Source organism: Humulus lupulus, chromosome 1 (assembly GCF_963169125.1).
Source record: "Humulus lupulus chromosome 1, drHumLupu1.1, whole genome shotgun sequence".
In the NCBI taxonomy this organism is placed as follows: Eukaryota; Viridiplantae; Streptophyta; class Magnoliopsida; order Rosales; family Cannabaceae; genus Humulus; species Humulus lupulus.
In genome coordinates, this window is record NC_084793.1 from 265,380,902 (window position 1) to 265,406,567 (window position 25,666).

Here is a 25,666-nt window from a genome sequence, read left to right on the forward strand (position 1 = left end):
TAGGATATTAAGGGGGCATTAGTGGTACATATACCATCAGCTTGAAAAAATGAAATAGCATAAATTATTAAAAACAAAGTGCTTGGATATAACCAAATACGCGAGCTAAGATGTTTTGGATATAACCAAATTGTGGAAAATTAAAAGTGTTTGGATATAACCAAATACGCGAGCTAAGATGTTTTGGATATAACCAAATTATGGAAAAATAAAAGTGTTTGGATGTAACCAAATACGCGATCTAGATATAACTAGATCAAGAATATAAGTGTATGGATTACAAACCAAACACGACCTGAATAGGTTTGTAACGGCTAACTAAAACTAATCGACAGTAAGTTGGAACACAACCTACTTCAAGCTAAGTCGAGATCGAGGCTGGAATATCTTGCAAAAAGATGGTTTCGACTTCATAACCTAGGGGAGCTACCCAAGGATGAGGAAAAGTAACTAAAAAAAAGAGCAAGATATAACTAAACCACCTACGTTACACGCCATAGAAGTACTTTCAGGTGCATGGTAAAAGTAACTTTCGACCTTGACAAATAACGAGATCGGATACGGATATATCGTGTAAGCTATGCATGAATGCATTGAAGCTCGAGCTTAAAAATCCACCACGTGTTTGTATGAATAAACAGACATAAGGACACTTTAATATAAATTGCGTGAAATATTTCGACCTAAGAAATGTAAAGCAAAAATATTAAAGTAAAGTCAAATACGGTATTATAAATATCATAAGAAAATAACTCTTTCATGAGCTATAAATTGTCTTAGCCCCAGGGGCATAAAAAGCAGAAGATAAATTATTATAAAAAATTTGAAGGGACACAGCCCCAGGTAGAGACTTAGGAGGGAGGATCATCCTCCTTAGCCTTCTCAGCATCCCCTTGGCTCTCTTTGCCTCCTCCCGAGCAGCCTCCTCCTCATCGAGCCGAGCTTGCCACTTGGTCACTAGTTCTTCCTCGAAAGAGCCTAAGAAGCTGGTATCGAGATCGACATTACTGGCCCAGATCCTATACATGGCCAGGTCGACTGCCCGATCCTTCTTCTCCTTAAACTCTGCAAGGAGACGAGTCTTTTTGCCCTCCATAATCTCGAAAGAGGCCGCCTTCTCCTCCTCAAGCTTGGCAGTAATCTTCTCAAGCACCGCGAGTCGGGCATTCACCTTCTCGAGCTCGGCTATCTTGGCCTTTACTTCAGCCTCCATCTTTGCCTTTGTGGCCTTGAGCTCGTCACTAAGCTTGAGTTGGAGATCCTTCCCCTCCTGGGCATAAGACTTGCTTGAATGGACCTCATTATTCAACTTATAATTAAGTTGAGCAAAGATAGCAAGAGTCTAACACACAAAGAAATCAAATTAAAACATGAACTAAGTATAAGTACAACTAATAACAAGATGAGGGGAGTTATCGCAACAATGAGCTCGATACTCTTCTCATAAAATGTGTTGAAGTCTCGAGCACTATTCAAAAACTGCCAATGAGGGGTGTCAAAGCCACTAAAGCTCTGACCCATTCGAGACCGAATGTCCGAGCCGAGTGTAGACCTATGGGATTCGGCAGCATTGTTGATCACGTACTCATCGACGTGAGTGGAAACCAACAACATGCGTGTTGTGGAAGCTGAGGGTTTTTTTTGGAGGTGGGTTGAGAGTTGAATGAACCATGATCAGAGGAGGTTGGAGCTTGACTGTAGTGGATGCCTCGACCTGAGGAGTCAAATCCACAGCTGGGCTCGCAGCAGCTGGAGCTGGTGGAGGAGGTGTTTTCTCAGTCATCTTGAGGACATTGGTGGGTCAGTCAGACTTCCGCGACCCCCTCGGGCGCTTACTCCTCTGGGCTCCCTCGCCACTAGCAAGCAGAGTGTCGAGGTCAGAATCCATGTCACCTGCATAGTTGCACCACATTATGAGATATTCCAAGACAAAACAAGTTAGCATGATGCAGACAGGCAAAGAATAAAAAGACAAGTAGAGAGAAACCTAACTGGAACTCTCCCTCGAGCTCGTGCTTGGCGACCACGTAATTCCCCCATCTTCAGAGGAAGCGGGGGAGTACCTTCCCTATAAGTTGAAGTCAACCTCGAAAGGTCTCTATAGTCATTTGTCCCGTATTGAACGATTATTCTGTTCCATACCTCGTTCAGACTATACATAGTCTCGTACTTCCCAAGCCAACTATCGAACCTATGAACCCTCTCATCTACCCAAGACCATACATAAAAATGGTCCCTATCATCCTTACACAACACTAATCTATTAGGCTTATGCTTAAGTAGTGAGGGAGAACACAGATCTGAGCTAAGGATGACCGTACCTCTGTCACTCGACCTTGAGCTCAAGCTCGAGGCTTCATCATTGGCCTCGTTTCCCGATTGCGGGCTCCAGCGATGTCGAGCTGGGGATGGCGGCCTAGCATTTTGCCTCGGAGGAAGGCTCCCAGTTGGGAGAGGCACAAGCTCCCATTGGGTATATGTTTTGTTGGACCAGTCAAATGTGGACCGATCCATCTCCAGGAGGCCACAGGCTCAGAGCTTGTCTTCATGGAGGAGATAGGAGAGAGACCTCCTGCCGTAAGGGAGTTGAAGCAAAGCCTTTTTGTGCTCTTTCATCTCCTTGCTGGGAGTGGGACGGTGGTAATTGGCTGGAAAAATAAACATATTATGACTAAGCGCGAGCTTAAACAAAACTCGAGCACAAAAAGAAGAAATTAGTTAGGGACTTACGAATTCGCTTGAACGAGTAGTGTCCGGAAGAAGCCAAGCCATCCGTCCAAAAGAAAGCCTTTTTGAAGTCTGGGGGGAAGATCCTCAAAGATTTTCTTCTCTTTGGGATAGCTCGAGAGGTAGTAGAAGCCATCCCCTCCCCAAGTTCGGGAGGGATTGCTTTTCAAACAAAAGAGATACATGATCTCCTTTGGCGAAGGTCCTTCCCACATTAGCTCATGGTAAAGCAACCTCAGGGAGGACAAAACCCTGTACGAGTTGGTGTTGAGCTGGAAAGAGGCGAGCCCAAAAAAGTTTTTGAAAAAGGACTTTAAGGGCAGTATAGCTCCTGCCTTCGTATGTTCCTGGCTCCAAGCTGGGTATCTTAGCTTGCTGTCAGGATTCCCATCTCCCAGGGCATGGCAACTTCACTTGTGGGAGGCCTCTAATTTTCATGATTCTTTTTTGATCCTATCTTTTGATTACGCCTGAGTTGCTTGTTCGACAAAAAGTCCCTTTATATACAATAATGGGATTGTAGCCAGACTAAGCAATAAAGTACCTCGTATTTTTCCCTCTGCCTCTGGTTGTCTCGCAATCCCTTCCACAGCTTGTCCCCATTATCCTGGGCGGATAGCGGGAATCGAACCCGCGTCTTCTCCTTGGCAAAGAGAAATTTTACCATTCAACTATCTCGACACCTCAGCGAGCCCAACAGTCCGATATTGTGGAGGGCCAGAATGTCAGAGATCTTCCCTAATGAAAAGATCGAGCTCCAATAATGCTTGGCCTCGAAAAATTCCCTCTTCAAGGTGGGGACGGAGGTTGGTTGTGAGGTCGAAGGTTCCCCCATCAGTAAGAATTGGAGATCACCTGGCCTAAAGGCAACTATCACTTTGAGCGTAGAGTCAAGGGGAATCGTTCTAGGCTCGGGATCCGGATCTGGGTAAATGGCGACCCTTAGTTTTTTCCTTTTCCTTCTTTGACCTCGTCTATCTGACGTCGAAAATGATCTCAGATGTCTTCTTGCTCACACCTTAGTTCATGCTCCCAAATCAAGCGTTGGTTCTGAGTAAAAGGGGACTCCGGGCTCGAAGTTACTGTTGAATAAGGAATCGCGAGCTTTGACCTCCACCAGTTTCCCGAGTTCTGCGACATCTAGCAAGAAAGCAAAAGGGTGAGGGCCAAGCAAACAAGAAATAATGAAAACTTAAGCTCGAATGATCAAGGCTACAACGAAAACTCGATCCAAAGGACGAGACCAGTCCCGGAGTGTGTATCCCACCAAAAGAAAGGAAGGTGGATTTATTTTTGAAGATTCCGATATTTCAGGGAAAAAGTTGGCGGTTACCCTAAGAGTGGAATTTTTGGGAAACATGCATTTTATAAAACCCTAATTTTATACCTGATATCTTGGTGTACAAGATACGCCATTCAAAATTCGAAAAAATTCAGTAAAAGAACCATATCTGGGTCTTCTACGCATGAACTAGGCTTGGAACCCAAGATATCAGAACTTAAGACTAGTGTGTACTGAAACATTCTAATGTGCAAAACTAGCAAGGGAACTAACAGTACAGCAATATAAACATGCATGAAAAATATACGGGCATACGAAGCTATGAACAAAACTTACACAATGCGATCGGCGGAAACAGAGAGATTGATGATCGAATAAGTGGCTGCAAAAACGATCTCACAGAGTCGAAGAGGTGAACGTTGCTTTGTTTTTGTGGCTTGGAGAACATGCAAGAACTAGGCGATATTCTCTGGTTTTTTCTTCTTTTCTCTCTGCAAAGGCTTGAACGTGAAAATAAAATGGGGATGACGAGTGGAGACATTTATAAACCCATGGGAGTGTAAAAAGCTGAATTAATCTAGGCCATTGGCCAAATTCCGTATTAGATCTAAGGGCCAGGGAACTGTGAGTTGATAGTACCATAAAGAGTGGCAGGCGGATAGACGTGGGCAGGTTTCCAAGGTACTCAAGTACTTTGATTGATCAATACCAGGTTGACGTGTGTCCACACTCGAGTGTTTTTTATGGTACAGTTTCCAAGAGGAGTAGTTCAAAAGTTTCCTTCTCATAGGATTCGAACTAATACTTTTGAGGGGGAAAACTATTACACCCAGATTTCGAGACCAGAGGTTATGACCTCGAAAACTAGACTCGTCAAGTGTGAGCTCGAAATGTATGAAAACATTATATGGTCCAGCTGTAAGATCTCTGAAGTAAAATAACGACCTCGAAGATGTGTAACTTTGGGATGCTTTCTGAGTTCGAAATGACATGACATTGGGATCCATCCGTTATCGATTGCCTTCGAATCAAACAGTCCGAGCTTGGGAAGTGCAGGCTCAAGTATGATGGCTTCGATAGTGTCAATCTACTCCGAGCATGTCCTGAAGTGGGATGGCAAGCTCGTAGCAATACCATAAGTCTCAACAGCCACAAGGTCGATCGCTGATCTCGAAGACCCGATGAGTCATCTAGGATAGCCCGTTATGTATGAACATATTTATTGATGTATAATCCCAACATTTAAGGGATATTATTTAGTCTGTTATCCGTTCCCGATTCTTATGGGACGTTTCCATATATGTAGGATATATTGTATTTAATGTCATTATTTAAATTGATATACAGAATATCTTCCCGAAATATATGGGAATGAACTCTGTAATCTCCCTTATAAATAGAGGAGGGATGACCACTTGTAAAGGATCGATTCTTTGGGCTGGAGAATAAGTTCTGGGTAATTCATCTTTGAAGATTTTCCAGAAATATTTAAGCCTTAATAACATAGACTCGTGGACTAGGCAGAGTTAACTACTGAACCACGTAAAAACCTTCTTGCCTTTCTTCATTATTCATTCGCTCCATAGTATACGTTGTTTAATTGTTCTACGGTTTAAGTTGACGAAAAACGGTGTCAACAACAACAACAAAAATTCGAATTTTTTTCTTCTGGCTGCCATGCGCGCGTGCATCCCTCGGCCAATTCCTCCTGCGCGCGCGCCCCAGCAGCCAGTGCAATCGGGTGAACAGTACCCGATACGGGTACTATTCATCCATAAATTAATTTTTTTTTTTTGAAAATTAAAGAAAATTAAAATTGTGGAAATTTATTATTTATAATCAAAGCCAAAAATATCAGATTTGTTTTGTATTTAAAATTGTGTTTTTTTTAAAATAAGATATTTTTGTTAGTTATAATTTAAATAATTAGATATTTTCTACAAAGATTCAAATTCAAATTTAAAAATAGACGAACAACTTAATTTTAAATATTTTAATATATTAAAATATTAGAATTATGGTATAAGATATTTTCATTTAAATTCTTGTTTATTTTTTATTAAATCTTTATTTGAAAATATAAATATCTTTTTATTCTATAGTTTTTAATATTTAAATTATTTGAAATTTGAATATTGTTAGTTAGATATTTTTATGGATATTTGAATTTGTTCAACTATATTGAGATATTTTAGGGTTGTTATAACTATTTTTATTTTATTTTTTTAAATGGTTAAAATATTAGCTAATAGTTGTAACAACACAAGATATTTTTGGAAAATAGTTAAGATATTGATTTTAAAATTTAAAATTGGTTAAATTTTGAAAAATATCATTTTTTTTTACAGCCAATTAATAAAATATTTTTTTAATAAATGGGATTTAAATTAGTTTTGGTTAATTGTTGATAAATCCTATTTAAATTAAATTAATATTTTTTTTGCAAATTAACCTAAAACCAAGTTGATTGTTGATAAATGAAATTTAAATTAACTATTGTTAATTGTTGATAAATTTCATTTAAATTGACCTATTTTTTTGTAAAAATTTAATTAATTTGAATTTTTTTGATAAATTCTAGATAATTAATTGTGGTATTTTTGCAAATGAAATAAATTGTTGTATTTTTGCATAAATTCTTAGAATTTCTCATATAGTAACATGATTAGGCCCATCCAATTATAACATGTTTGTTTGCACTATATGTGGTATTTTTGCAATTGGGCTTAGATGCATATAGTGGCCCATATGTTTGTTAGTTATATGGATTTTGCCAAATAAAATATTCATAAAAGGATAGGTTTTATTTGGGCCTATTAGAAAATGTAAAGTTTAAATTCCTCTCTTGTGGGTGATTCCACTTGTGAAGACCCATTTGCTTTGCATGACTATAATGGGCCTAATCAATTAATAACAATTAATAAAATGAATGTTTAAATTCCTGTCCTTTGGACCTTGTATGGAAGATAAGGGGCCTTTGTAGGGGGAACAACATACTGGACCCAGTCCTTCTCTATACAAGCCCAATTGTTAAGGCTCATTTACTTGAGTTGGACTTAATTGTATAAGTTCATTATATTAGTTAAACCTAAATATTGATTAGCAACAAATTAATTCTAAATTAACTGAATTTGTTTCAATGTGACACTTTAGAATTAATAGAAAATTATTGGACTTTGGTTTTAAAAAATTTAATCTGTTTAATTTTTTTTTTGGGAAAACCATAGTCATTAATTTTCTAAAAATAAATAATAAAAATACTATTTTTTTAATTTAAAAATGAGCTTATTTTAATAATTTTATTCAATCTCTACCGTTGGTTTAACATAGTCAATATCTTAATGGGGCCTCGAGGCGCTTTGATTCGTCCCCCTACGGAAGGTGTTCATTAGTTATTTTGACAAGGTTAGATCTCGAAAGATAGATAATTATAGGTCAAATTCTACTAGACTCACCCCTACGGTGACTACTAGGACTAAATCTATGATTATCGAAACCGTGGGTCTAGCTCATAAAATAAGAGATTTTGTTTTCTTATTTTGATTGAATAGTAAGTTTTTAATAGTGGTGTCCATTATTAAATGAGTTTACAACTCTATTTAACTAGTGGTATTTTTTACTCTCGCCAATCGGGACAATGATAACATAGATTAGTTAAAAACCTAAAGAAATAGAGATATGATTGTTTTGGTATTTTTTCTCATATCTTACAGATTTTGGTATATGTTGCGCTATTTCTTGAAATTTGTGTGAATAGAAGTTTTATTGAGCAAATGTGATTGATTTATATTTTATTGATAATTTGTAGTTTTAAGCTAAGTAGTGTCTGTGTCTACTCCCATCCTATCTCAACTTTCGATGGAGAAACTCACTGGAGAAAACTTCCTTAATTGGAAGCAAAATATCAACATAGAGTTGATTGGTGACAACTCTGAATTCTTCATGATTGAGGAATCCTCGGAACAAGCTCCATGTCCGCACGTTAGTGATGGCACCATCAATGCTCGTGATGGTACCGTAAATGCTTGGATATCACCGTCTCTGCACATTCGTGATGGCACCATAAATTCTCGGATGGCACCGTGTATGCACGTTCGGGCTCAACTCAACTATGGTCTGACGCAGCTCATGAACGAGCTTCAGATTATTGAACCTGTCATGGGTGGACCTAGTAAAGGAGGTGAAAATAAGACTACTGATGTTGCTGCTAATCTAGCTAAGGTTGAAGCTCATCCACCTTCGTCTTCGAAAGCTGGAAACAAGAGGAAAGGTGGACAAATAAACAACCTCAAGCCTACAAAGGCTGCAAAGACAAGTGCACAACCAAGTGCATAGACGCCTAAGGGGAAGAACAAGAAAAACAAGAACGGTAAAGATAAGTGCTTTCACTGCAAAGAGAAGGGGCATTGGAAACGATATTGCCCTAAGTTTCTAGCAGCAAAAAACAAAGCTTCTTGAATTGTGGGAGGAAGTGAACGAAGGCGGCTTAAAGCTTAGAGTTGGGAACGGAGCGTTCGTTAAGGTCCAAGCTAAAGGAATAGCTCGTCTGAAGTTTGGAAATAAATAATTAATTTTAAAAGATGTGTTTTTTTATTCTGGATTTTAGTAGAAATTTAATTTCAGTTTCCATGTTGCAATTAGGACGATTTGTTATGACTTTCACAAGTTCTAATATATCTATTTTTTTCAATGGATCACAATTGTGTATTGCATGTTTGGAAAACGGGCTTTATATTCTGTGACCTAACAAACCCCTCGCTCTTAATAATGATTTATTCAAAGTAGCTAAACCTAGGACCAATAAACGTCAAAAGACCAATATAGATAATATGACGTATTTATGGCACTTGAGACTAGGTCACATTGGCTATGATAGGATTCAAAGACTTACAAAGGACTGACCTTTGAGGGAACTCACCTTAGGTGAATTACCTGTCTGTGAATCTTGTTTAGAAGGCAAATTGACCAAGCGTCCATTCTCTACTAAGGGTGATAGGGCAAAAGAACCACTTGGTCTTGTGCATTCAGATGTTTGTGGACCTTTGAATGTACAAGCCAGGGGTGGTTTTGAGTATTTCGTCACTTTCATTGACGATTACTCTAGATACTCATGTCTTTACCTAATGCATAGGAAATCATAAACATTTTCAAAGTTTCAGGAATTCCTACCAATGGCTCAGAACCAAATAGGTAAAACGTTAAAGATCTTGTGATCTGATAGGGGTGGAGAACATTTGGATATGCAGTTCCAAGATCATTTAACTGAACTTGGGATTTTATCACAACTTACTGCCCAGGTACTCCACAACAAAATGGTGTAGCAGAACGCCGGAACAGAACTTTATTAGAAATGGTTAGATGCATGCTTAGTTACTCAACTCTACCAACTTCGTTCTGGGGACATGCAATTGAAACTGCGAACGACATTGTCAATGTCGTGCCATCTAAATCAATCCCCAAAACACCTTTAGAATGCTGGAATGGTCGTGAACCTAGTTTACGCCATTATATAATATAGGGGTGTCCCGCTCATGTCCTGAGGAAAAAGGAGGGAAACCTAGAATCGCAAACTGAAGTTTGCAAGTTTGTTGGCTATCCTAAAGGTACTCGGGCTGGACTTTTCTATAGTCATTCAGAAAAGAAAGTGTTTACTTCTACAAATGCTACTTTTCTGGAAAATGACTATGTCCAGAACTTTAAACCTCGCAGCAAAGTAGTTTTAGAGGAGATGGTTAAAGTATTGACTCCAACCAATGTTCCATCGTCATCAACGCGAGTTGATGATGAAATTCCCACTCTTCATGTAAAACCAATGCAAGTCGATTTAAATGAAGAAAGTACCACTGTTCCTGAGCAAACAGTCACGGAGCCTCATCGTAGTGGGAATGGTTTCTAGGAACCCAATTCACTATGGTTTGGATGGTGAAGCCAATATGGTTGTTGGTGACACTAGTGATGATGATTCGTTGTCTTTCAAACAAGCAATGGCTAGCCCTGAAAAGGAACTATGGCTCGAAGCCATGAAACAGGAAATGGAGTCCATGTACTCAAATTCCATCTGGGATCTTATGGAAGCACCGAGTGACTTTAGGGCCATTAGGTGCAAGTGGATCTACAAGAAGAAACGAGGTGTTGATGGAAATATCCAGACCTATAAAGCTTGATTACTGGCAAAGGGTTATACCCAAAGAGAAGTCGTGGACTATGAGGAAACTTTTAGTCCGGTAGCCATGCTCAAATCCATTCGCATCCTCCTATCCATAGCAGCCGCTCTCGGCTATGAGATCTGGCACAGGGATGTCAAGATAGCTTTTCTTAATGGAAAGCTTGATGAAGTCATTTATATGGATCAGCTAGAAGGATTTAAAGTAGCTGGACAAGAAGGAAAAGTTTGCAAGTTGAATAGGTCCATCTATGGACTTAAGCAAGCTTCTCGTTCCTGGAATCTTAGGTTTGATGAAATAATCAAAACCTAAGGCTTTGAACAAAATATTGATGAGCCCTGTGTTTACCAGCTGAAGGAAAATCAAATCAAATAGTGGTATTCCTGGTTCTTTATGTAGATGATATCTTACTCATATTATCAGATGTGAAGAATTGGCTTAGCACTCCATTCCAGATGAAGGATTTGGGTGAAGCAAGTTCTGTTCTAGGTATCCAGATCATTAGGGATAGAAAGAACAGACTCTTAGCTCTATCTCAAGCAGCTTACATAGATAAAGTGCTTAAACGTTTCTCAATGACAAATTCCAAGAAAGGGCGTCTACCGTCCCACCATGGAATTCATCTTTCAAAGAAGCAGTCTCCCCAAACTCCTGAAGAGGAAGATGCAATGAGAAAAGTTCCTTACGCATTTGCAGTTGGAAGTCTGATGTATGCCATGTTGTGTACTAGACCAGACATCTGCTATGCAGTGGGAGTAATGAGAAGGTATCAATCAAACCCAAGACCGGAACATTGGATAGCAGTTAAGCATATCTTGAAGTATTTTAGATGGACTAGGGATTATATGTTAGTTTACAAGGGTGGTGTTCTGAACCCTGTAGGCTACACCAATTGAGATTTTCAGACTGCTATCGATGACAGGAAGTCGACTTCTGGAATGGTGTTTACTCTTGGGGGTGGAGCTATGATATGGAGAAGCGTAAATCAGTCGGCGCAATCTCAGATTCCACCATGGAGGCTGAGTACATAGCCACATCAAAAGCAGCTAAGGAAATAGTCTAGCTAAAGAAGTTCTATTCAGATCTTGGTGTTATTCCAGAAATGGATAAACCGCTTGTGTTGTTTTGTGACAATACAGGAGCGATAGCCAACTTGAAAGAACCTCGAAGTCACAAGAGGAGTAATCATATAGAAAGGAAGTATCACATTATTAGAGAATATGTGGCCAGGGGAGATTTGAAGGTTATGAAGATTGCAACTGAAGACAATCTTGCGGATCCGTTTACAAAGACACTAACATAAGCTACATTTGATAAGCATATCAAGGAGATGGGATTAGTAGAATTAAGGCAATAGTTTCAATTAGTGCAAGTGGGAGTTTGTTGGGGTTTTATGCCCTAATTAAAACCCAAATTCTTTGTAATCTCATTTTATTATCAATAAAAGAATAGAAATCATTTTTTGACTTGGTCAATCACTTTTCTCACATGTGTTATTTTCATGATTACCAATTTAATATAAACTTCTATTAAATCCCGAGCATATAGATAATCTTATTTATAGTGACGTCATCACAGTGGAATATAAATATGATTATATGTTCAAAATAAGTTAGTCCTAAGATTAGTCAGTGCACCGGATTTACACCGACTTGCCAATCTACGATATGATCTACTTACACATTACAATGTTATGTTCTTTCCAGAACATTAGCAAAGTAGATAAGATCGGATGTATTTGTTACACCGGACTGGACCGATATTGACAATTGATAAGATAAGTAAACATACCATTATTATCTATTCTTGTCATATCATATAGTTCACCATAGGTCAATTCAATCTCAATTTTGAATGGTTAATATTCGAACTGATTGTATTATTTGAGTTCTTTGACTTGTTCGTTACCAGCTTACCCTACGGACTAGCCCATACTTACATCTTGGGAACTCGGTTGTATAATTGAGTGGGAGTGTTAATCATAGATATGAACATCTATAGCTTCTGATGAAGAAGTGAAATGATGGTTTCCTTTTAGTTTGGTTCAAGGTGTTAAATGATAGAGATCTCATTTTAGTAATTAAATTAGTTTATTGAAATATCATTTACAAGGAACTAAGTGTTTTAAGGATAAAATACAATGATGGGTAAAACGGTATTTTAGTCCTATCTCATTGTAGACTGTCTATAGAGGATTGAGTGACAATGATGGTTGTAACAATGGATAATTAATAGCGTATCTATATTTTTTATAGAGCGTTCTATGAATTCAAGAGTGCAATTCCGAGTCTATAGTGGAGTCACGAGGAATTAATAAGTTAGTAAATTTATTTGTTAGATTTATGATAACTTATTGGAGCTAGATTTCATAGGCCCATGGTCCCCATTGTACCTTGGATAAAATCATCTAGATAGTCTCAATTAATTGATTTAATTATCAATTGGAATTATCAAAGTTGACCAGGTCAATTTTGGATAGTTTCACAAAGTTGTGTAATTTTAAGAATAAAAGAGAAATTATGGCAGATTTATTAATTAAGATAAATTGGTATCTAAATTAATAAATAAGTTTAAATCAAGGTTCAAACTATAAATACTTAATTTGATAAAGGATTTAAATAATTATTTAATTAATTAAATCAATAGAAAATAATACAGGCCTTGATTTCAACTCCAATGGGCTTATAATCAAATGAGAAATTTCACGGGCCTAAAGCCCATGATAATTTTGACCTAGGGCTTTAAAGTGGCTATTATTTTATTAATTTTTTAATTAAATTAAATGACCTAATTGAGTCTGTAAAATGAGTGCTTAGAGAGAAGTCAAAACATAAGTTTAATCACTGGTTTTCTAATAGTTTTAGATTCTCTCTAAACACAAATCCTTTTTCTAAGCCTCTTGATTAGTTTCTCTTCTTCTCTCTGTATCTATCTCATGTGTTGAGAATTGCCCACACTAGTCTAGGTGATTCTAAGGTTACATTGGAAGACTGTGAAGAAATTAGAAGAACGGTTCAGTTTCTTGATAATACTCTACGACAGAGAGGATACAAGAGTTAGATAAACTGAAGGAAGGACTCTTTAATTCCGCTGCGTATACTGTAAGTATTCTATTCTTTGTTTCTCTTTGAATTCAATTTTAGAAACATGTTTTAGGCTATCTTGTATTAATTTGTTTAATATTAGATATACATGAAAATAAATAAAGATCATGTATAAGTTTTTCCTAACAAGTCAGTCATAACTGACTCCATCAAATCCATGGACAACTCTTTGCCCTCCATTGTCGCTGGCAAAGATCTGACCCATCTCCTGGATACTACCAACTCCCCAGTGGGTAATAAAGTTCAAAACCCACAGCATAAAAGTCACAGGGTCTACACATTCTATCAATAATTCTACTAGCAACAAAAGAATGTGTAGAACCAGAATCAATCAAAACATTATAAGGGGTTCCAACACTAAGAAGATGACCTATAACTACTGAGGGAGAAGCCTCAGCTTCTGCTTGTGTTAATGCAAACACTCGAGCTGGGGTCGAGCTATCCGCTTTCCTGAGTTCTTCTTTTCTTGCCTTAGGGCAATCTTTCTTGAGATGGCCCACTACTCCACACAAAAAGCAGGCTCTTGCCCTACACTCTCCCAAATGACACCTCTTACATCTAGGGCATTCAGGATAAGACTTCCAGGCCTCACCACCACTCTGGTGGCCCTTTGAAATACCACGGGGTCGCCTGTTAGGACCTGGAGCTGGGAAGGTGTTGGGAACCTTCCTCTTCTGATCACTGGGGCCTCCACCCCTATCAGAACCCAAAAATGGAGAACCTGTTCTCCTGACCTCCTTTCTGGCTGCATTATCTCGCCAGATCTTGTTCTCTGCACTCTCAGTTATAAGTGCCTTCTCGACCACTTGTGCATAGGTAGTAACCCCTGCCACAATGGTAATGCTAACATCTCGGGCTAATCTAGGCTGTAGCCCCTGGAGAAATCTCTCCCTCCTAGTCCCATCAGTGGGCACCAGCTCCATGGAAAACATTGCCAATCAATTAAACTTCAGAGCATACTCAGTCACTGATAAACTCCCCTGAAGCAGCTTGATGAATTCTTGAGCTTTTGCCGCCCTGATGGCATCGTTATAGTACTTCTCGTTAAACAGAGTCTGAAACTCTTCCCAACTCAAGGCATTGATGTTTCTGGTCTGGGATATGACCTCCCACTATATTCGGGCATCCTCCCTAAACATATATGTGGCACAGGCCACCCTTTCATTACTAGTCACCCTCATGAAGTCCAGGATGGTGGTAATCATGCTCATCCATTGCTCAGCTTTAGCAGGATCTGCACTACCTTCAAAGACTGGAGGTTGCTGCTTCCTGAACCTTTCATAAAGAGGCTCCCATTTATTACCAACCTCAGGAAGCTGCTGGCACTGATACAGGAGGTGCCTCAGATACACTGGCTACTATAGGAACCTGCTGTTGTCTCAGGAGGCGAAGTTCTTCTCCCTGCCTCAATACTGTAGCATGCATATCATTGAATAACTGCTGCCAGTTCTCAGGAGCTGGCTGTGGAATCTGGCCTTGGTCATTCTCCTGACCCTGATTATTATTCTGGCCTTGATCACCCTGGCCGGCTGATGAATCTGTCTATCCTAGATTCATTCTTATCAACTGGAACCTTGCTAAAATAGTCAATATGACTAGTCAGGTAATAATAACTAAACCTCTTGCCGCATCACGGTCCAAGAACAAGCAGATAATTACCATATTCCACAGTTATACAAATATACAAATAGATACATGATCATAGCATTTAGCATTTAACATGTATCAAATAATAGTTCACAATAAACAATACTATTAAGCATGCTCTGGCAATATCAGTACTAGTAAGTACGCTCTTGCTAATAGTGGAGTATTCAAAGCACAGTCTTAGCATGGTGTCTCATGTAAACAGGTAAAACATTTACATTATATTTAAGAAGTTAAATATATAACCACATAAATAGTTACCAAACCATGAGTCGAGCTTGACTTCAGTGACGAGTGTACAGGCCCAACCAGTCTACAGGAACCCTAAACCTTGGCACGCTCTGATACCAAGTTGTAACTGTTATATTATTTTATAATATAATGTAATATTATATTATATTATAATATAATGTTTTAGATTAAATAAATGTGACAAAGAGTGTCACATATTGTAACATATAATAGAGAGTTACAATATTTAGATATATGAGATATATCCAAATAATGTAACATATTTGGTGTTACAAATTTGTAACTTCCAAATATTACCTTTTATTGTGTAAATTTGGTGTTACACAATATTGAGATGAATTTCATAAAGCCATTTGAGAAATGGCTGTTAGAGATATGATTTTAACCCCAATAATATGTTTTGGGGGTTACAAAATCATTTGGGAGGGTTTGGAATTGTTTGGAAAAACAACACAAAATTTTGTCCTGAAAATGGTCAGTGGCCATGGCCACTGAATGTTGGTGGCCATGTCCAGTGGGAGAGAGAGTAGTGGCCGTGACCACTAATATCTCTGGCCGCAGCCACAGGCCAAAACTGACCATTTTTTTTCTTCAGTTTTTTCAATATTTGTTGAACGGCTCAAAAAACCCAAATAACTCCCAAATCTCATTTTTAATTCCATATTAATCCAATTAAACATTAGTAACAGCCATGGGGGTTGGTGGAATTTGAAATTCAAATGGTGTCTCTAAACTCTATAAATAGGAGCTTATAGCTCACTTGAAAAACACAACATTTCTATCTATTAGAGCACTTGGCTAGAAACACCTTGAGGCTTGATAATTCCAGAAAGCATTTCCAAAATTTTAGAGAGATCCCTTAGTGCTTGAGTTAGGGGGAAATAAGCTTTTGGACAAAGGTTTTAAACCTTGTTCAAGTTGGTGATCCACTAACCCTCTTCACTTAGGTTGTGTAAGTGAAAGTTTACTTGTGTTTTTGTTCTTCATTTTATTCTATTACTTTTCGTTTTATTCTCTTGTTCTATTTACTTGTATATTTTTTTTAAGAGTTGTAATCTTCTATTTTGTTTCAAACACATTTACTTTACTTGTAATCTTTTGCTTAGAGTTGTATTCTCACTATTCCCTTCTTCTTCATCATCTTCTTCCTTTTCTTTGTTTATTTATAATTTTCAGTTATAGAGTTGAAACTTTATTTAACCAATCAATATTTATTTGTAATATATTTCCTAGAGTTGTAATATTCTTACCTATTTCCATTGAGGCAATCTAATTTTTCCTAACAATCAAAAGCATACTCCTTGTTTGTTTCAATGGAAGGTGAGACCATCAAGATAATGAATCAAGACGTAGTGAGGTTGGATAGGTATGATGGATCAAATTTCACTAGGTGGCAAGACAAGGTGAGATTCCTTTTGACCACTCTCAAAATTGCCTACATTCTAGAATCCACTCTAGAACCTCTCCCAACGCCATCCAACAAGGGCACTCCCGAGGAGGTGGAGAAAAGAAGGAAGAGGGAGGAGGACAATCTCCTTTGTAGGGGTCATATCCTCAATGCCCTATCTGATAGGCTCTATGACCTCTACACCGAGATCAAATTGGCCAAGGAGATATGGGATGCACTTGAGAAAAAGTTTAAGGCGGAAGAGGAAGGTACCAAAAAGTTTTTGATATCTCAATATTTTGATTTCAAATTTTTTGGTGATAAACCTACTCTTCCTCAAATCCATGAATTGCAAAATAATTGTTAACAAACTTAAAGTTTTAAAGATTGAGCTTCCCGAGGCCTTTCAAGTTGGTGTTATAGTGGTTAAATTACCACCAACTTAGAAGAGCTATAGGAAAATAATCCTTCATAAAAAAGAGGATTATTCTTTGGAGGAAATCCAAAAGCATATTCGAATCGAAGAGGAATTGATATTTAGAGATAAACTTGTGGAGGGGTCTAATGGAGAGACTTCCAAAGCAAATGCGGTGTCACAACCAAAACATCACAAAAACAAAGGGTAACGAGAAACCTTTAGTTCCAAAAACCAACCCAAACAAGTTTAAGGGCGAGAAAGGTCCTTGCTTTGTGTGTGGGAAAAAGGGTCACTATGCTAGAGAGTGTAGGCATAGAAAAGACCAACAAGGACCTAAGGTGAACGCAACTCAAGAGGACAACATATTTGCTGCCCTTAGTGAGGTGAATGCGGTCCAAGGCAAGGTGAAAGGGTGGTGGTATGATACATGTGCCACCGTCCATGTCACCTATGAAAAATCATTGGTCAAGACCTTTGAAGAGTCAAAGGGCAACCATGAGATTCAAATGGGCAATAAGGGCAAATCCAAGGTACTTGGCAAAGGTACCATTGAAGTCTTTTTCTCCTCCGGCGAGAAAGTTTCATTAGTGAATGTACTTTATGTTCCCGAAATGAGTAGAAACTTGGTAAGTGGTGATTTTCTTGGCAAGCCCGGCATTAAAGTCGTTTTTGAGTTCGGTAAACTTATACTTACCAAATCAAATGTTTTTTTCGGGAAAGGGGTACTCTTGTGAGGGTATGGTTAAATTGTGTACCAATGATGTAACTTTCAACTTTATCAATATAAATGCTAATTCCGCCTATATTGTTGAGTATGATTCTTTATTTTTGTGGCATCTTAGACTATCGCATATAGGTTTTTCTACGATTAAAAAAAGGGTAGTTAAATTATTGTGTGGCTGCAACATGAAATAATTATTGTATTGTATGTTAGTATAGGGACACATGCACATATAGACACTGTCGTAGAAAGTTGCTTAGAGACATTAGTCTAGTGAGTGTTGATTTAGAAAAATATGAACGGTAGATATCCATCATATCCTAGACGGCTGATCCCCATCACACTGCTTGATTTTATTATGTCCGGTTCAATACCGCGATGAGTGGCCAAGAGGTGAGGATTGCTGGTTAAGCCTAGGGGCTCCAAATTGAATGGGACCTAGGGGCCCTCATGCTTACTTAATCAGTGAACGGTTAGAACCCAAGCAAGTGCTCTGATAAGTTATTCCCGGATAGCAGCCGTGAATATTGGCCATTCAGTGAGAGTGCCTAGAGATAATAGGGGTTTCCAAGTTTGAGTGAGGCTGAACACCCTAGGGGCAACTGCTCACCAGCACCACTGATTAACATAGAAGTCTCTATAAAACCGTGTAAATTCGATTACACTCTTGGATATGTAGTGATGCCCTAGGTAATTAGATGGTCACCCTTGTGATGGATTTACTCTTGGATATGTAGCGATGTCCTAGGTAACACGATAGTTACCCTTGATGGGGATATTTATTGGCTAGATCTTAGTGTTGAGACTTGGTTCTCTCTTACATATTAGCATTTATGTTGGACGGTGTGTTTTCCCTGAATTGTTGGAAGTTTTCGAGCGTTGGTCTCGAATTATATTGTGATATGATATATCTGCTTGCTCTGGGATTTTCTGAGTGCAGGGATATATTTGTTGATAAGATATAGTTGTGAAATAATATATGTGCTTGCTCTGGGATTTTCTAAGTGTAGGGATATATTTGTTAATAAGAAATAGTTGCGCTATAATATATCTGCTTGTTCTGGGATTTTCTGCGTGCATGGTTTTATTTGTTTATAAGAAATAATTTATCATTGGTTATCAGGCATGACCATAAGTTTTCCAGGATGCTTTTGCGTTCTTGAAATTGATTAGGGTCCGGATGGATCTGGAACCCTAATTCTTTGCATGCTTTGTTTTAAGGTTGAACTTACTAAGTGTTTTCACTTACCTAGTTGTTTCATGTTGTAGGTAAGAGCAAGGGCAAGGCAGAGCAGTGAGCGTTGGAGTCTACCTTGTAAATGTACATGTGGATCGACCTTTTGGGAAGCTGTTTTATTTTTGGAAATGTTGTGTAATTTTCCTAAACTAGGCTCACTCTACTCTTTATAAAATATGTTTGTAATTAAATGTTAAGTATGGCAATACGACTTTTTTTTTAAAAAAAATTATCTGGTTTTTGAGACATTTTGTTAAATGAAAACATTTATATTTCTGCATTATTGAGTCTTGAAAATTCGGGTCGTTACATCATTGTGCTTCGTGGATCGCAAGGCAAGTGCCAAGCCTCATTCTTAACCATTGATCAAGCATTGGATTCAACGGCTAAGATGAGTTTGAGCTTCTTTTAAATAGACCTTCACCTCAAACCTAATATTTACACTTTCTTTTCTTAGCTTGGTGGTATTTTTGTCTTCACATCCTCCAAGAGGTAAGGGGTTCGATTCCTCACAAGGCCATTTTGGCTTTCTTTCCTCTTTATTATTTAAATTCCCCCCCCCCCCCCCCCCTTTTTTTTTTTTATGTAAACGTCCATATAGGTGTTAGGAGACTAAAACACCTTTCTCCTTTCTTTTTGCAAACGTGTACTTTTTACCCTTTTCATTCCTTCGACTGCTACGGTGCTTTCGACCCTTTGCATTCCTTCGACCACAATGGTGCTTGATTTTACCTACTAAAGGTATACGTTCTTCCTTTCTTATGCTCAATGGATTTAAATTAGCATTACTCAGGATGGGTGGTCTTGGCCGGAGTTCCTCGTGAGCTAATCCACATACATGCCCTTACTTGCACATATACCTGTCCTTGTACCTCGTAGTTGGTCATTTCGAGCACTTGTGTCTAGAGGTTTTGAGCTTATTCCTTTGTGTTTTGTAGCACCCTTTCCACATACACTTGCACCCCTATTACCAACAAGGCAAGGTTTCATGGCATGTGGGGGATAGTCTAGCATTCCTCCAGGGGTCGAGTTTGTAGACTTATCTTCATACTCGGGGTCCCTCGAGAACAGCCCTTACCAAGACTATGACACATTAAGGAGGGCTCGTATATGCCACCTTGAGCGCATGGCCGAGCTTAGGTGTAAAATCTGGGTGGTGGAAAGCAAGATAGATTCGGTGTTGAGGGGTGATGGAATCCCTTTCCCCTTTGACCTTAATGACCACATTGCAAACCTTAGAGTAAGCCTTTCTGATCTACAAATGGAGTTGGAGTTCATGGAGGGAAACCTCCATCCTGAACCTCCTGCCCCGTTCTCGCCCTATAGTAACCCTGAGGTCACCCCGAGTTCCCCTTAACCCTTGTCTTCAATCCACTCGTGCTCGATGCTTTCAAACTCAATGCCTCAGTGGAAAACTTTATCAAGAAAGAAAAAATGGAGGGTAAAGTGCCCTGTTTTGACCTCACCTTTTTCCTTGGGTTTTGCAGATATGTCAAAGAGAATGGGACAACAAGTGGCTCCTGAGAAGCCATATTCTAGTCCTCTGTTGGCATCCACTATCGTGTCCAATGTGTCGGAAAACTGATTGCTAGAATTATCCAAAAAGTATCACATTGGCAAAGAGTACAAGCTATACGTACCCTCCAAAAAGTGTCGGGCTGATAATCCCCCACAGGGCTACGTGGCCATGAGCGAGCACAGCTTAAAGGAGGGTGGGACCATTCCCTTACACCTGTTTTTCGTCATGGTCCTCAACCATTTCGACCTTGCTCCGCTCCAGCTGGCACCTAACAGCTGGCTGACTTTGAGTTGCCTATATATGGCGTTTGTGGTGCTTAACGGTCGTGATCCTAAAGTCCAAGAGGTGCATTTTATGTACAACCTCATGCCCACCCCTAAATCCAAAGGCTTCTATTTCCTGCAAAAAGCCAATTCTCAGGTCTCCCTAATAGAGGGTTCTGTGTCCAACCCGGGTTCCTGGAAGCAGGATTTTTTCTTTGTGAAAGGTCCCCTTTCCGTCCGTGAACATTTTCGCTCATACCTAAGTAAGTACTTCAAGCCTTTTCCTTTTACATTGAATTTGCTATTTTGAAACTTATATTCATATTGATAACTCAGTTGATTGTTTAGAGAGCTTCAGTATCTTCGATGCACCTTAGTCGGAGGCAGCACCAATAAACATCTTTCTTGATGCCGACCCTACTAAAAAAATGGCCGCATGTCTCTTCACTATGGCCAACCTTAACCGCTATGGTTTATCTGGGGTTTTGGAGCCCGACCTGTTGTGGCATATTTTCGAGCGAAAGAAGAAGGCGACTCTAGCTGAGCCCCACTTGGACAGGGGTAATGTGGAGTGGGTGCCTGGGGAGGTTTCCCCATAATCTAGGCATCCAACTCGGTCATCTTCATCCCCCAGGGGGTGCCCTCCTTTTGCCCCCCCAGACCGCGATATGGCCTCTCACTCCCGCGGTCCACAGACCATGCCAGGGTGCTTCGTTGTGCATTTTTCTGAGGACTATGATAATCTTCCTTATGCTCCCACTGATCATGGCCTTTTGAGGCCCTCTTTTTCTGATGTTCTCGCGCCTCCTCCTCCCTCAGTGAGTGGGTCATCTGTCCCTACTCACTCGAGCGCCGCTGATTTGGAGGGGACATCCTGGGTGGGTCGCATGGTAGCCCCTTACGTGCAAAGGCATACCCGAGTCATCGAGGGTATTCCGGAGAACGAGTAGAGAGCTCTCAGGAATTTTACGATGGCGGAACTTGGGGAGACTCTTGTGCACTCCACCACTTGGGTGAGTTCATGCATCTTACATTGGTCTTTCTTTTTTCTTTTTTTTTTTTTTTTTTGGGTTCTTTGTTTGCTCACTTTTTTCCTCTCTAGTGGCTCAACACTTCACAGACTCGGCATAGGACCTCTCTTCATCGAACGCTGAAAGGGACTGTGTAGCGGTCAATGTTCAGGAGCTCGAGGGACAACTTACTGACACAAAGCTTAAGTTGGAGAAGGCCCTCATGAAGGTCTCTTTGTCGTCAAAAAAGAGGAGAGCGGAAGCCAAGGCTACGATGTTGCAGGAGAGGGTCACCCTCCTGGAAGCTAATTTGGGGATATCGGAAACCAAGGCTGCGATGTTGCAAGAGAGGGTCACTCTCCTGGAGGCCAATTTGACTGAGGTCGAGTACAAGTCCATAGAGCGCACCCTCTATGGAATGTGGAGGCAAAATCCAAGCTTCGATTTCTCCTCCTTTGGTGACCATGTCGTTGCCAAGGTGGTCGAATGGAATGCTCGCGGCGGGAGGCCCTGAGATTTTGCTTCTATGGCTTTTACCATTTAATTCAATTTGTTTGTATGCTCATTTGAACCTCATTTTTTTTGGGAACTTTTCACAGTCTTGATGTGGCTGATGCAGATTTTATCTTGTAATGTTATCGCAGCTTTCTTTTCTTTTATATGCGTGATCATTTATTTTTGCTTCTTTGTGCTTAAGGTCCTTTTGAGCCCACCCATGTATACAGGAGTCGAATGGGTTCAATAGGTTTGTCTTTTCCTAATAACTCGTCGATTTTTTATTTGGACCAGTAGTGATGGCCTCTTTGGTGCACCTTAGTTGTATTTGTAAGGATATGTTGACCCTTTGGGTTCTAGCCATCCTTTAATATATTTTTGCGAACGCTTTTATTTCTTACGAGAAACGTCCTTCTCATCACTACGCATAGTACTATTTTTGCAAAGGTCTCTTTTAGGACCCTTTTTGGCTAGACGGCTTGGTGAGCGCTCTAGGCTTATTGATGGATGCTCTTCCTAAGGCCTTTCCTCCTACGGAGGTATCGACCTTTATTAGGAGGCTCTTTTTGTAGGACCTTTTGACCATCTCGATGTTCATAAGGGTAGCTAATCCTTGTGAACTCAAGAAAAACCTTGCAAGGTATTCTTCCTTATTTACAAGGGTGTTTTTTAGGCGCCCCCTCTTTTTTTTATATAAGGGTCTCTTTTAGGACCCTTTTTGGCTGTATACTCTACCCCCTAAGTGGTTGGCGAGATTTATCTCTTCAGTCACTTTGATAATTATTGGAAATGAGAGTTAGATAGTGTGATCATTTTTCTCATACACAAGAGTTATTACTACATATTCATTGGGTACCAAAGAGAAACATATTCATTGGAAATGAGTAGGGTACATAGTTACCTATGGCGACCTTGTTCTTACTACATATCAAGGGGTCTAAGTTAGTCCTCTACTTCATAGCTATTACACTTAAACTTGCATGTTAGACAAAGCAATAATATTCTTACCTCAGACATGGAGGTCTTATTGATAATATTTTTGTAGGTGCTCTGCGTTCCATGCTCTGGGTACCATCGTATCATCCAAACGTGCCAGCTTGTAGGTGTTAGGGGGCACCACCTGAGCAACTTGGTAGGCCCCTTCCCAGTTTTCCCCTAGTACACCGACACCTAGGTCGTGAGTGTTTGGCAGAACTTTCCTCAACACGGGGTCTCTGACCCTGAACATACTCTCTCGCACCCTTGAGTTATAGTATCTTGTGGCCCGTTGCTGGTACGTTCCCAACCTCAGTTGTGCCCTTTCTCTTCTCGCCTCCAACAAGTCCAAATTTTCAGCCAACGCTGCATGGTTAGCCTAATCTTCGTATGCTTGTATACGGAAAGAATTGACTTTCATTTTTATTGGAATAATAGTCTTGCACCCATAGGCTAAGGCGAAAGGCGTTTCGCTAGTGGTGGAGCGGGGGGTGGTCCTGTAGGCCCAAAGCACATTGGGCAGTTCTTTGACCCAGGCTCCTTTCAACTTCTTTGATTTTTCTTTCATATTCCTTTTCAGGATCTTGTTGATGGCCTCCACTTGTCCATTGGCTTGTGAGTGCACTACAGCGGAGAAACTCCTCTTGATCCCCCTTTCTCTGCAATATTCGTCGAATAATCCCCCTTCAAACTGGGTCCCATTGTCAGAGATTATCTTGTAGGGTACTCCATACTTGCAGATGATGAACTTGTTGATGAAGGTGGTGATTTGCTTAGCTGTTATATTGACTAGCGTCTCTGCTTCAATCCATTTAGTGAAGTAATCGACTACGACAATTGCGTACTTCGCTACTCCCCTTCCTGTTGGTAATGCGCCAACCAAGTCAATCCCCCACATAGCAAAGGGCCACAGACTAGTCATGCTCACCAGCTCATTTGGTGGCTGTCTAGGGTAATTTTCACGCGTTGGCACTTGTCACATCTTCTCACGAAATCGCTTGCATCCTTTTCCATGGTAGGCCAATAATACCCTTGTCGTATGGCCTTTGTTGTCGTGGATTGCCCCTAGCATGATTTTTACACTCTCCTTCGTGTATCTCTTGTAGAAACTTCAAAGCCTCCCCCTTGTCTATACACCGTAGGAGCGGGGTGGAGAAGCCTCTTTTATACAAAACTCCATCTACTAAGGTGTATTAGGTGGCTTTGTAAATCAGCTTACGGTGTCTTTTTTGTCCAAAGGCAACGTTCCATCATTTAAGTACCTTGAGATGGGTGTGGATCATGACTCCTCAGGAGTATTGACCATGTGAACCTCCTCTTCTGCTTTGCTTGGCCTGGAAAGGTATTCATTAGGGATGGACTCAAGCGTGTCTTCATCTCGAGTAGAGGCGAGTTTTGTGAGAGCATCGACATTCGTGTTTTGCTCTCTTGGGATATGTTCTATGGTGTATTTTTTGAACCGATCCAAATACCCTTTCACTTTGGCCAGGTATGCATCCATTTTTGGGCCTCTAGCTTGATATTTTCCCTTCACCTGAAATACTACTAACTGTTACCTTTAGCTCTCTGGCTAGTCGCAGGCCAGCCAATAGTGCTTCATATTCTGCTTCGTTGTTGGAAGCTTCAAATCTGAATCTTAATGCACAATACATCTTATGTCCCTCAGGTCCCATCATTACTATGCCAGCGCCGGCTCCTCCTTCGTTTGACGCCCCATCCACATGGAGGCTCCATTCTTCATGTTGTTTTTCCCCTCCGTACGTTGGTTCATTCTCTTCTATTTCGCCCTCCTCATAGGGTCAGTAGGCAAACTCAACTATAAATTTTGCAAGTACCTGCCCGTGGACCGAGGTCCTTAGGGTACAAATGATGTCAAACTGACTTAACTCAATTGACCATTTTAGCAACCTTCCCGAGGTCTCTGGTTTGTTCAAGACTTGACGTAAATGGATGTTGGTGAGCAGTTCAATAGCATGAGCGTGAAAATAGGGCCTCAACTTTCGCGAAGTCAATACCAAAGCATATGCTAACTTTTTTATTTCTGGGTACCGGGTTTCTGCATCTACCAGCCGCTTGCTGACATAGTATACGAACTATTGATGCTTCTTTTCTCCTTTGACTAGGGCAGCACTTATAGCATGCTCTGATACTGCTAAGTACAAGTACAATTTTTCTCCTTTTTCTGGCTTAGCCAAAAGGGGCGATTTTTCTGAGGTGCTCATTTATCTTAGCGAAGGCTTCTTGACAGTCTTCACCCCAAGTGAACTTTTTGTTCCTTTTTAGGATGTTGAAGAAAGAGAGGCACTTATCAGTGGATCTGGAGATGAACTTATTGAGAGCTGCTACTCTCCCTATTAAGCATTGCACCTCCTCCTTGTGTCGTGGTGGGCTCATTTTCAATAATGCCTTGATTATGTCAGGATTGGCCTCAATACCTTGAGAATTCACCATAAAACCAAGGAACT